The sequence below is a fragment of the Pseudochaenichthys georgianus genome, chromosome 22 (genome assembly GCF_902827115.2).
Source record: "Pseudochaenichthys georgianus chromosome 22, fPseGeo1.2, whole genome shotgun sequence".
In the NCBI taxonomy this organism is placed as follows: Eukaryota; Metazoa; Chordata; class Actinopteri; order Perciformes; family Channichthyidae; genus Pseudochaenichthys; species Pseudochaenichthys georgianus.
This window is the reverse complement of record NC_047524.1, coordinates 27,569,005-27,581,313: the sequence shown is the minus strand read 5'-3', so window position 1 is coordinate 27,581,313 and position 12,309 is coordinate 27,569,005.

The following is a 12,309-nucleotide window of genomic DNA, read 5'->3' as shown; positions in this document are numbered from 1 at the left end:
AAAGACAGCGCGTTCAAGTGTTTTAGACAGGAACGGGAGGAGAGAGACAGGCCTGTAGTTTATAACGTCAGACGGGTCGAGAGTGGGTTTCTTTAGGAGAGGGTTTACTCTTGCCTCCTTGAGACTGTTTGGAAAGTGACCAGAAGTTAGAGAAGTGTTGATGAAATGGGTGAGAAACGGTAGAATATCAGGAGCGATAGTCTGAAGGAGGTTTGAAGGGATAGGGTCCAGAGGACAGGTGGTAGGGCGGGCAGAGGTAATGAGGGTAAGAACCTCACTTGGAGAGAGAGGGGAAAAAGAGGTTAGTGTGCCGGTTGAAGGTGGCTCAGGTGATCCGGCGGTGAGTAGAGGTGAGTCAGAAAAAGAAGAGCGAATATCGTCAACCTTTTTTTCAAAGTGGTTAACAAAGTCGCTTGACAGAAGGGAGGAGGGGGAAGGGGCTTTGGGGGGGTCCAAGAGGGTGGAAAATAGTTTTTTAGGATTGGAATAGGAAGATTGGATCTTATCTTGAAAAAAAGTGCTTTTTGCCTGAGAGATCGAAGCAGAGAAAGAGGAGAGGAGAGCCTGATAGATTAGGAGGTCGTCACGGTGTTTGGATTTCCACCATTTCCGCTCTGCTGCCCTAAGGACGGTTCTATTAGCACGCAGTGCGTCATTTAGCCAGGGACTGACGAGCCTGCCGAGATGTGAGAGGACAGAGAGAGTCCAGAGAGGAGTCGAGAGGAGAGTTTCTGCCGCAGAGTTTGGAGGCAGGAGTTGGAACGAGTCAGAGGAAGGGAGGGCTGAGAGCACCGATGAGGTAGAGGGGGAGAGGGAACGGAGGTTACGGCGGACAAGTGCAGGATGCGAAGAGATTAGTTTGTTATGTTTGGAAAGGGGTAAAGAGAATGAAATGAAGAAGTGATCGGAGGTGTGGAGCGGGTTTACAGAGAGGTTAGAAGTAGCGCAGTGCCTTGAGAATATGAGATCAAGGACATTTCCAGCTTTATGAGTCGGTGGAGACGGAGACAGTGAGAAAGCAAAGGTGGTTAACAGAGATGTTAGTTCGTCTATCTTCCCCGTCTGGAGGTTGAAGTCTCCGAGAAGTACAGCGGGAGGGCCAGTTTCAGGGATGTGTGAGAGGAGATTATCTAATTCCTCCAATAAGTCCCCCAAGGCGCCTGGTGGACGGTAGAGAACAACAATGGTTAGTTGTATAGGATGGGTTACTGTGACGGCATGGAATTCAAAGGTGGAAGGAGTGAAGTTAGGTAGCTTGAAGAGGGAAAAGCTCCATGTGGGAGAGAGCAGGAGACCAGTGCCACCTCCTCTGCCAGTGGGTCTGGGTGTATGGGAGAAGGAATATGCTGTGGAGAGAGCTGCTGGGGTGGATGTGTTGGATGGAGTAATCCAGGTCTCAGTGAGAGCAAGGAAATCCAGGGACTGCAGGGAGGCGTAGCCAGAGATGAAGTCAGCCTTAGGAACAGCTGACTGGCAGTTCCACAGGCCACCTGAAACTAGATGCTGGATCTCAGTGGAGCACGTGGGATAGACGAGAGCGGGCCGGTTATAGCGATTAGGAGATACACGGGGCCAGTGATAATTGCGAGAAGACACATGAACAGGAATGGAGAAAATACACATGATTATAGCATGAGGGGCTAGAAAGCTAAACAAAAGAAAAATAAGACACCAGCGATACTTAGCTCAATCAGAGTAGGATTTGCCTCCTCTTTGTCACCCTCGTAACTCCCGCAGGACTCCAATGTCTTTGTCGGTCTTACTCCCGCAGGACTCTAATGTCTTTGTCGGTCTTCGGCTGTCTGACGCTGACGCTCACGCTCAAGAAAGAGCTGCCTAAATGGACGCCTGATTGCTGAGTTCTCACAGCTATGGTGCCACGCCCCTCTAGTTAGTTAACTCTCTACAGCTGGTGGGCGACAACTCAGAGGGCGTGCCGATTTAAATGCAGCCCAGACAGAAACTGAAGGCAGTGAGAGTTTCACGTGGTCAGATCTGAGATTTAAATTCTCTCAAAAGTGCCGTTTTAGCTACAATAACTACAGAACAATTATAGAATGTAGAATAACTGAAATAGAGAAGTCTAATGTAAAAATGTATTTTCTTTACCAAGAAAAGTGGCAAGGGAAAACCACTATTTTCTGTTTCAAACTTTCACATAGCATCTTGAGGTTATAATAACATTACAAATTAAAATCCAGAATTTGATTTTCAAAGATTTATTTTAAAAACTGATCATTTTTTCCCCAAAATGCAATAAATCCATTTTATTTTTCATATTGAAACTTAGCAAAAATACATAACAGTAAGTAAGTTCATACATATGAAAACCTCTGAACTTGGTCAATACTAAACTTATATATGGCACTGGGCCAAAAATACATCAATTATCGCTCCCAAAATGTATTTAACGGGTCATCTTGTTAATGCTACACATTCATTACAACAATAAAACATTACATGTGAGGAAAATGTATCATGAACAAGAACAACAATATTACATGAGACCACAGAAATTCCAAAATCACATTCATCTTTGCCATGTTACATTCATATTAGTGCTGTACGTTGTACGATTGGCTTGTCCATACTATAAATCCATTGCATTCATATAACTATATATGTGTAAAGAACTGTAAAGAAGATTGAAAACTGATTTGCACAAGTCTTGTGCATACTATAAATCCATTTAATTAATATAACTATATTTCTGTGTAAAACATTCAATAACTTACCATTCATTAAGAGTGGAATGGCCACTCTCAAAAGGCTGGCACAATGGGCAGCTACTCTTCATGACCGTCACAGTCAACCTCATTCATCTGTGACTGAGAGTGCATCATCATAGAATGCACGCACATTGTCACTCACGCCAATTTCAGAGAGCAAGTTCAGGACATCCTTCCTTTTTGCTTCTTTCACTGTGCTTTCTTTGGGAAGCTGACTTGGCTTGAAGTTTGCCCACTTCTTTCCTCTCTTCAACACTGAGTGGTAGCAGTATTCACCGCTATACACAGCCTTGAATCCTAGTTTCTCCTTCCTGAATTCCAGCATTCTTGCTTCACTTAGCTTAAATGACTTCTGTGACTTTACAAAAGCCTGTGTTTCTGTTTTTGAAATCATAAGCCTCCCAGTCTTGACCATAGACGTGTACATTGCCATGACTGCGCAACATCTGGTAGTATTCCTCTGGCATAAGAATGGTGTCCTTCTTTCGAACCTGTTGCTCAATCCTCCCAAACACACAATCCACGGGCAGAAAACTGTGCCCCCTTATAGTAAACACATACTCAGCACTGATTCTTGGAAAGGCCTCCTTCATAAAGGAAAACAGCATGGACAGCAGGTTCATATTTTTGTTCTGACCAAAACAAGAATCACTGAACAATCGCAGCCTCTGAGCGTGGTAAAGAGCACCACTCCACTGTTGACGTAAACAGTGGTCCAGAGCTGAAGCAGTCATATTGCTACCTTTTCTATTCTCATGCTCCATCCATGTGTACAGGTGATCATCATCCACAGCTTGCTTACTTCCCGTCCCATGGTGAATAACGACACCAACGAGATACATGTAGAGCTGTCTGGAATAGTATGCCTGACCTATGGCGGTTTTAGGGAGTACCAAATTCTGCATCATGTCAAAGCAAAGGGTCACTGCATCATGATCTACCTGCCCCAGCAAATCATAGAACACCCGTGCTCGTCTCCTGTGTAGGATGTAGGATGCAGACTCACTGCATTTCTCTTCTTCAGTCAAGCTGGGGTCCTTGACTCTCAGTTGAAACCTGGCACATGAAGAACAGGCATCTGTGGCAGGATGCCCGAAAGTGCTGTCGAAACACAGTGTAATACAGGGAGTAGCTGACTACATCATGGTTTTGTTGGTCGAATAGCTCGTGCATTCTTTTCACACTGAGGTCACAGGGTAGGTATTTCCGGCCAGGTGCTCCCCTTCTTCCATAATGGCTAGCCCTACATGTAAACGTTTTGATGTGATCCATCACATGCTGCTTCTTGGCATCATTTTCTGCCACCTTACGAGCACCACCCCTGAGTTCTGGTCTGGCTGTAGCGTTGAGTGCATAATACCGTGCCACTCGAGACACACGATCCTTGCCAATACCTGCAATGACAGAAAAATTACATTTTGTTTGTATGTATGTAGGTGTGTTTGTAGTATGTATGTGTGTATGTATGTATCAGGGTTTCCGTTAGCCGGTAATTACCGGTTTTTAGCTGGTAACATTTATAAAAAACCGGTAAATTCAAAACCTGACGGTCAAAATGTCTGGTAATAATTAGGGAGGCTCCGATCGATCGGCCGCCGGTCATTATCGGCCGATATTCACTCTGAATAGTTTGATCGGTGCTCTCTATAAAGGCCGATCAGGAGAGCTGGATCTGATCGATATGGACATGAACGCGAGTGAAGTGTAACCGGAGCGAGAGAGAGAGATCAGATCAGCTGCTGAGACTGACCGAGACACGCAGCTCTGCAGGATCACCTGAAGCCCCGCCCTCTGTTTAGCGGGCTGCAGGAGCTGCTTGAGAAACTGACGTGCTGTCAGGAGAGAGAGGGAGGGAGAGGGGGAGGATCCGTTTCTCCCGTGTTATTATTCAAAGTTGATGTAAACTTTTGAATAATGTACGTTATCTACTACAAGTAGTTTGTTTGAATGTAATAATTATGTTGTTTGTTGTTTGTGGAATCTGAATTTTTCGATCTGTTACGATTATAAACTGAAGCAATATAAAAATGAGCCCGTGAACTGAGTTTTAAACTGAAGCATATCTGCTCATAGTCCGGTAATTACATGCTAACGGAAACTCTGCTACACAACTATTATTATTATTATTATTGAAATATGACCGGTAAGTTTCAAATTAGTCCGGTAAAATGAATTCTGCCCGGACATTTGACCGGCGAGAAAAAATCCTAGCGGAAACCCTGGTATGTATGTATCTATATATTTATTTATCTATCTATCTATCTATCAATTAATTAATTAATTATGTCATGCATTGCTTCATTTATTTATTCACAGTATCCATTCACAATGACAGATGACATGGCCAAGAAGGGCATTTGTGATTAAGCAGTGCATCAGACAACTAAATAGCAGTTATTCATACATTTTAAATGCAAACCTATAGCCTGATAGTCCTATTTATGTAGCCTATGTAAGTACCTACTTAGGCTACTGCCTACTTTTCTACATTAATTAATCTTGCAGTAGGCATATTTATCAAATAACAATGGCAGATGACCAGCCAACTAGGCTAGGACATTTGTGCCCAAGCAATACATCAGACAGCTATCGGCTACGTGATACTAATTCCTTAAGTAGGCTACATTTTAACATGAAAACAAACGAAAAAATAGCAAGAAACTTAAACATTAAAGATTCAAAAGAAAAGCTTAATTGTGCCTTGTTCACTTCATGATATTACCTAGGCTAGACATCAGGCTGCATTGATGTGCTCACATCAACATAGCGTCGTTTAATGATCCACACGTTTTAAGAGCAGGCAGTCCTGTATGAATAATATCATTCGTAAATCAAAATTAAACCCACCCAAAACGCTGCAAAAGGTGGCCTTGCAGACAGTATTTTTTGTGGGATGATCTTCGGTCAGCAAATGATATTCATTAGTGACCTCCCTATCCTTCTGCATATCGCTGTTGACAACCTTTGGACTTCTCCGCTGAACTTTTTTGACAGTGATCAGCTGCAAAAGGACTTGATCCTGCTCGATTTTAGTAGATCCAGAGTAAAAACACTGAAAGTTTTTTAATAGATCCCCTGGGGTCAATGTGTCTGCGTGACAGAAGTTTGTTTTGTATGAGAATGATAACAAGCGACAGCGGGCATTTTTCCTCCTCCCGAGTGTCTCATTTTCTTAATCTCCTCACGTACATGATTACATTTCGATGGCTTGCGTTTCTTCCCCACCGCAGAAACCACCACAGGTTCATCAATGCCGTCAAAATTATTCATGTTTTTATTGTTTGTTGAAGTAGATAATGACGAAAGCCGGTACATTCAGGGTGCCGCCATTATTGTTTACACTGCGTGGAATGCTCTGTGATTGGTTGAGGTGCGTGGAATGGTGCGCTGTGATTGTCTTTTTTTGAAAGTCCAAGTCAAGTCTCAAGTCTTTGTGGGGTGAGACTTGATCAAGTCTCAAGTCTTTGGTCACGAGTCCAAGTCAAGTCTCAAGTCTCTAAAAAATAAAAGTCTCATGTCTCTTCTGGTTGTAATAAGCCTTCTATTGTCTGCTGCTATCCAGTCTGTTAAGAATACTGCACGCTATATCTAAGAAATCCAAAGCATTTACTGTGTTATTATCACTCCTATATCTATTAGCATACAGTATCAGTACTGATTAGTCGTTTGTTATATGATCACTTTAAACAGGCTATTGCAATGCAATATGAGGAAAAACATCACACTTTAGCTAAATGCAAACAATAAGCAAAACACTTCAGAATCAGAAATCAGTAAGCAAGCAATTCACTAATCTTTTCAAATATTCAGTTACAAAGCTAGTAGCAAGCTAAGTTAACATTACATAGCTGATGCTGAGCTAAACATGTTTGCTAACCGTCCATATGCGTTAATGTGACTGACCTCTCCGGGTGAGTTTTCAAGTGCCTGATGAAATTCGACGTTGTTGCGCCAGCATCCTTGATTTTGATATTGCAGACTTTGCAGTGTGCGCTCCTTTTGTTGGTGCCGCCGGCATTTTGTTCGAAGTTTTTGTAGTTGAACCTAATTACAAGCGGTACAGCCGCAGGTGTGCCGCCGGTCGCCATTGTGTTACTACGAGGTAGTAACAGAGGCGCGCACGTCTGCGTAATGAGCCCGGCTAAAATAACTGGATGGCCTACCTGCCTGTCAGCCTTCCATCTGGGCACAAACTGATCTCGTGCCCTCATTGGTCATGTGCGCGTTCGTGTGTGTTGGAGGAGACGGGCTCTATAAGGAAGTAGCAGCCTCGAGCAGATTATCTCCGGTTGTGTATTTTCAAATTCTAGCGATCTCGAGCCGGTGTCTCTCAAATTTACCTACCCCACCTTTAATACGCCCAAAATAGAAAACACAATGATTGTTCACGAGTCCCAACACACGAGTCCAAGTCGAGTCTGAAGTCTTTTGGTCACGAGTCCAAGTCAAGTCTGAAGTCTCTGTGTGTGCGACTCGAGTCCGAGTCGCAGACTCGAGTCCCCATCTCTGGAAAACAGGACAGAATAACACGGAGGATATCGCGTTTTGCGTAAAATTGAATGTTGACTTTTCAATACCGACGAAATACAATACTGATTTCGGCAGGAACTCATTTTTTTCAAAAGTGGCGTTTATCGCGTTTTGGAACCAAACTCTTCATATATGCTCCCTCATTCTCCACCTGCCTGTACTTTCACCACATCCACCACACGCTCCAAAACCTGACGTCTCTTTCGGACTTGTTCCCTATGAGCAGACATCTGACTGCCAGCAAACATGCTTTCGATGTCTGCTTTAGAGCACCGTAAGAAAAAAGCTTCAGCACAGGTTGAATGTGTAATGCTCTTTTCGTGCTCCTCTGTACGCTGGTGTGCGTGCCTCCAATCTGACATTCCAGTTATAAATGTGCCAGTGTCAGTCCTCTTCCCAAATGCCAGACATACAAAACAAAACAACATATGATGTCCCTTGCAATATGACGCCACTTTCTGCTGGTGCCATCTTTACAGGTGAATACCTTCTGCACAACTGGATTTCTGGTATGTTGTTGTGGGTGCTGTTCTAAAAACATCTGTAACATAGATGGCTCGGGGCGGGCAAAGTAATCTATGTCCTCCTGCTATTTGCTCTCCTCACTCTCGCTGACACTCTCCTCCTCTGGGGATGCTACCTGGCTCAGCACAATGATACAGAATGAATGGATTCCCTGATAGAGGTCCATACAAATAGGCATTGACAAAACAATACCACACAGTTAATGGTCAAAACTACATGTGTGCCTCCATTTTTTATCTATTTCTATATTATTCATTCTATATATTGTCAATCAAAACTGCCACAAAAAGCTGACTATAAAAAAAATGTTCAGGTCACAAAAGACCACTGTTGCCCTTATAACCAAATAAGTAAATAAACTAAACAAAACAAGCTGCCAGCTGACAGTAATTGTTCATGAATGGTGGTTAACAAAATAATGACATTCTTTCAATGAGACAAGGTATCAGAGACCCATTAAGCTATATTTTAACTTGCCAGGGAAAACCTAAAAAAGCCAGCTTACTAGCTTGTAGGCTAACGAATGTTTCTCTTATAATATTTGTCTTATTAGTGCTTCATCAAGGGGATATTAATGGGTTCCAGAACTACAGAGTATCATAACCTTAATAATAATCTTTTCCTAATTTTCTTAGCTTCTGCTTACCGCGAGTTCTCCTCCCTCTCCCCACTCTCGCTGATCTCTCTCCCTCTCATCATCTTCCTCACCACCAATATCGGCCACGGCTGCTGAAGATGGACCTGCAGTGAACCTGTACTAAACATGTCGGTTATTTTGACACAAGCGGCAGCATCAGCACGAAGGGCCTGCTTTTTTCTTGCCCGCAATTTTTCTGCTCCCCCTTTTCGCTTGGCCTTCGTCTTCGCCTTCGCCTTCTCCATTTCTAACTCGAACTTTTTTTTTTCTCGAAATAAAAGGCAGTTTGGCTTCAACGGCCGGCTCACCTCCTGGGGGCGTGATTTAATGTGCACACCGAGCAGCCCAAAGGGGGAGGTGATTAAAGATTTGATTGGGCCGGCCCGGTCTCAATTACTAAAAACATTTAAACAGACGGCCAATCTACCCGTCTTATGGGCCGGGACTTCAGAAAAAATGGTCCAAGCGATCCGTAAGCTTAGGAAGCCGGCCGGTCCGTCCAGTTCGGTCTCTGATGGGAATCACCGATTTTTCTGTTGACTTAATGTGGCGGCTCAATCCCCAGTTACGTTTGAGTCGCCGAGAGGCTAAACTTGGCTATAAACTGTGACGCGTTTTCGAAGAGAAAGTCCATAGTGAAGCAAGATCGTTTTTGGGATATTTAATAAGCAAAATGATATCATAGTAACTATGGACAAAACGGTCAACAGAAAAAATTACAGCACAAGCTCACCCTCTGTCATGCGCACTCGACATGAAACAGGTGACTTAAATAGACAAACCACACCCATGTGACAATTACCGGAAGTGCTCAACAAACAAATAAAAGCGACGTAAACAAATAATAATACAAATAATGAACTTGAGCTAAGTAGCATTATGGAGCCTACAGCCATTGTAACACATACACGCACATCAGAGCACAGTGGGCTCATAGGGAGGAGGGGGGAGCAGGAGCTCCAACAAGGCGTGTAGGACAGAGATTGAATACACATACTATACAGAGATTCTGTATCAGAAACTAATGTGAGTTTGGAAAATTGAACAATGTAAATCTCTTCTAGTAGACCTCAACAATGGAATTATGATCAGTAGAAATGGCCATGACATGGGACCTTTAATAAATTGGATAATGTTGGCCCAACATAAAGGATCATTTTCTAGGAGTCTTTCCAATTCAAGGATGGTGTGAATGGATTATCTTTCAAAATTATTATGTTGTGTGGATAATTTACAGACATGATCTTATTTTTACCAACCTATGTGAAATCTCTTACAGTATGTGAAAGAACGGCAATAGCCTGCATACCGGGTTTTTTGTCTCGAGCTAATTCCAGCTCACCGCAAATTGAAACATAAAATATAATGCTAAATAAGACACGCCCACATTCATCAATTATTATGAAACTTCAGACATTAGGTAATACTTGCCCACAGATGTGCATGTGTATCAAATACTAGGTGTTGAGCTACTATTTGTTGTGCCCCCTATGAGTCGGGATGAAAATGCTTTGATCGGCCCAACACGGACGGATCCACCAAATGTATGATTGGATACGTGTTGTAAGAGTAATGAGCATTTATTTCTGATTTCCGCCTATCCTTATGAGTGGTGATAAAAGGCGGCAATTTTTTTTTACTTTTTGACTTTTCTTACGGAAATGTGTATGTCTCTCACTTGATGCTACATACCAAATTAGATAGTTGATAGAGTCAAAATGCAAAAATATTTAGTCATTTAACTTCTTAACCTGTTAAGCCCGAAGCCTGTTTTTTTTTTGACGACACTGTGTCTCAGGGCATCTTAATATTTAAAAACCTATTAATGTGTTATACCAGATTAACAAGAAGAATCTCAGCTAACTGAAGATACAAACCATTTTTACCGAAACAAAACACAAGTCTCACAAGAAGCGTTAGCATTAGCCCTTAGCTAAAACGGGCAGATGCTACTTACGATCTTTACAACTTAATATTCTCTGCACAAACTACATATCATCTGAAAGCTGATACTCCACAGATTATTTTGTTATAAGTATCATCACTGTAGGACACAAACTCACTGAGCTAGCAGCCAGAACAGAGAAAAAAAAAAAAAAAAACAGTTTTCAAAACCATAACAATAATTATGTCTTACCGTTGCTGTTTTGTAATCAAAGCTCTTGTTCAAGGGAATAAAAACGCTGCTTAAGGTTAATACAATGTCTCTTAGTCACTTTAGAATTGTTCCTGATAATCTATCATTGCATTCATGGCAGCAGAGTAGGTATAAAGTTTCGCAGTACCGAGCTAATGCTGTCTCACATGCTGTTTACGCAAACCTCTCTCTACTTGACCTAAGTGTTTAGCAGGACTTACTAACTGTCACTCGATTCTATTGGCTCTAACGGTTCAGAAAAGGTGTCAATCACCCAAATCGACCAATGGGTTCCAAAGATATGATCCTGCGTAGTATAAACTACGCCCGCTCCGGCTCCATTACACATTACGCAGCCAGAAGGGAGAGCTTCACCACATTGCAGGTGCTAGAGATGCTAGCTGACGATAGCTATGATCATACCAGATGACTCTTCGTCGGATGATGAAGATCTCCTCCAGCCAGACATGGATCCGGACAGTAGTGACTCGGACCACGGGAAAGGTATGTAATCTCTCTGTTTTTATATATTACGGAGTAACCCCAGGAGGACAAAGCCACACACCCAGAAGAGTTTCAGGGAGCAGCTTGCTGCAGAATTGTTGGAGTTTGCTGAAGGCCCTGCACCTCCACCACCCCCTCCTCCACCACTCACATGCATGCCCGAGTATTATGGGGAAGATGCCACTAAGGTCAGGAAGAACTGCGGGAGGTGCCTAGATGCTGGACTCAAAAGGGTGAAGACACCTGTGTACTGCAGGAAGTGCCAGGTCCCTCTGCTTCACTGTCAAAAATAACTGTTTCAGGGAGTGGCACGACCTAAATACTGGAACATTCAGGTAGGTATAACGTTTTGCGAGTGTTTATTTAAAAAAAAAAATACTTGTTGTTTTTATATACCTAGTGTGATTTTATTGTATAGTGTGTTGCTAAAATATTTGTTGTTTTTACAAACCTACAGTGTGGTTTTATTGTATAGTACGTTGGTAAAAAAAAATTGTTGTTACATGCCTATAGTGTGTTGGTAAAATGTTTGAAATAAATCTGCCGCAGTTGGAGTCAAATGTTACCGATGTTTCCGGTTTTTTTTATTGTGCAAGTACACCTACACACAATGACCTACAGTGTAGTTTTATTGTATAGTGCGTTGGTACAGATGTAGCACTCCAGATCAGACTCAAAAGGGTGTGTCCCAGTCAAAAGCCCAGCGGATGCCAGTGGCTGGGGGTGTTGCCAAATTGCTAGAGGGCGTTGCCCAATTTCCCCATTTGTTCAATTACAGGATTTAACCATGAGATGGCGCTTCATTCACAAAATACACAATGGGTGTTGTAGAAACATCAATATTTTAGATCAAATAAAGTATATAGTTTGCTTTATGCAGTATATTTCCTGTAATATTGTACAGTAGATTGAAGTAAATCAACTTATACATTAAGATAAGATAAGATGGACCTTTATTAATCCCGTGGGGAAATTCAGTAGTTCAAACAGCAACAGGGTGAGAGTGAAAAACAGGACAGCACAGATTCACACAATCAAAAATAAGATGAGCGATAAAAAATAATAATAATAATGAGAAACTATGAAATAAGAAATGAATACAACTAAAATGTAATTATCATATCATATATTATAATGTATTGTATTATTATACATTAACCCCATTATAGCAGATGCCACATTAAATGGATGAACACATGTATGCATCAATAATTACAACAGAGTATTTCTAAATACAAGTTGTAAAA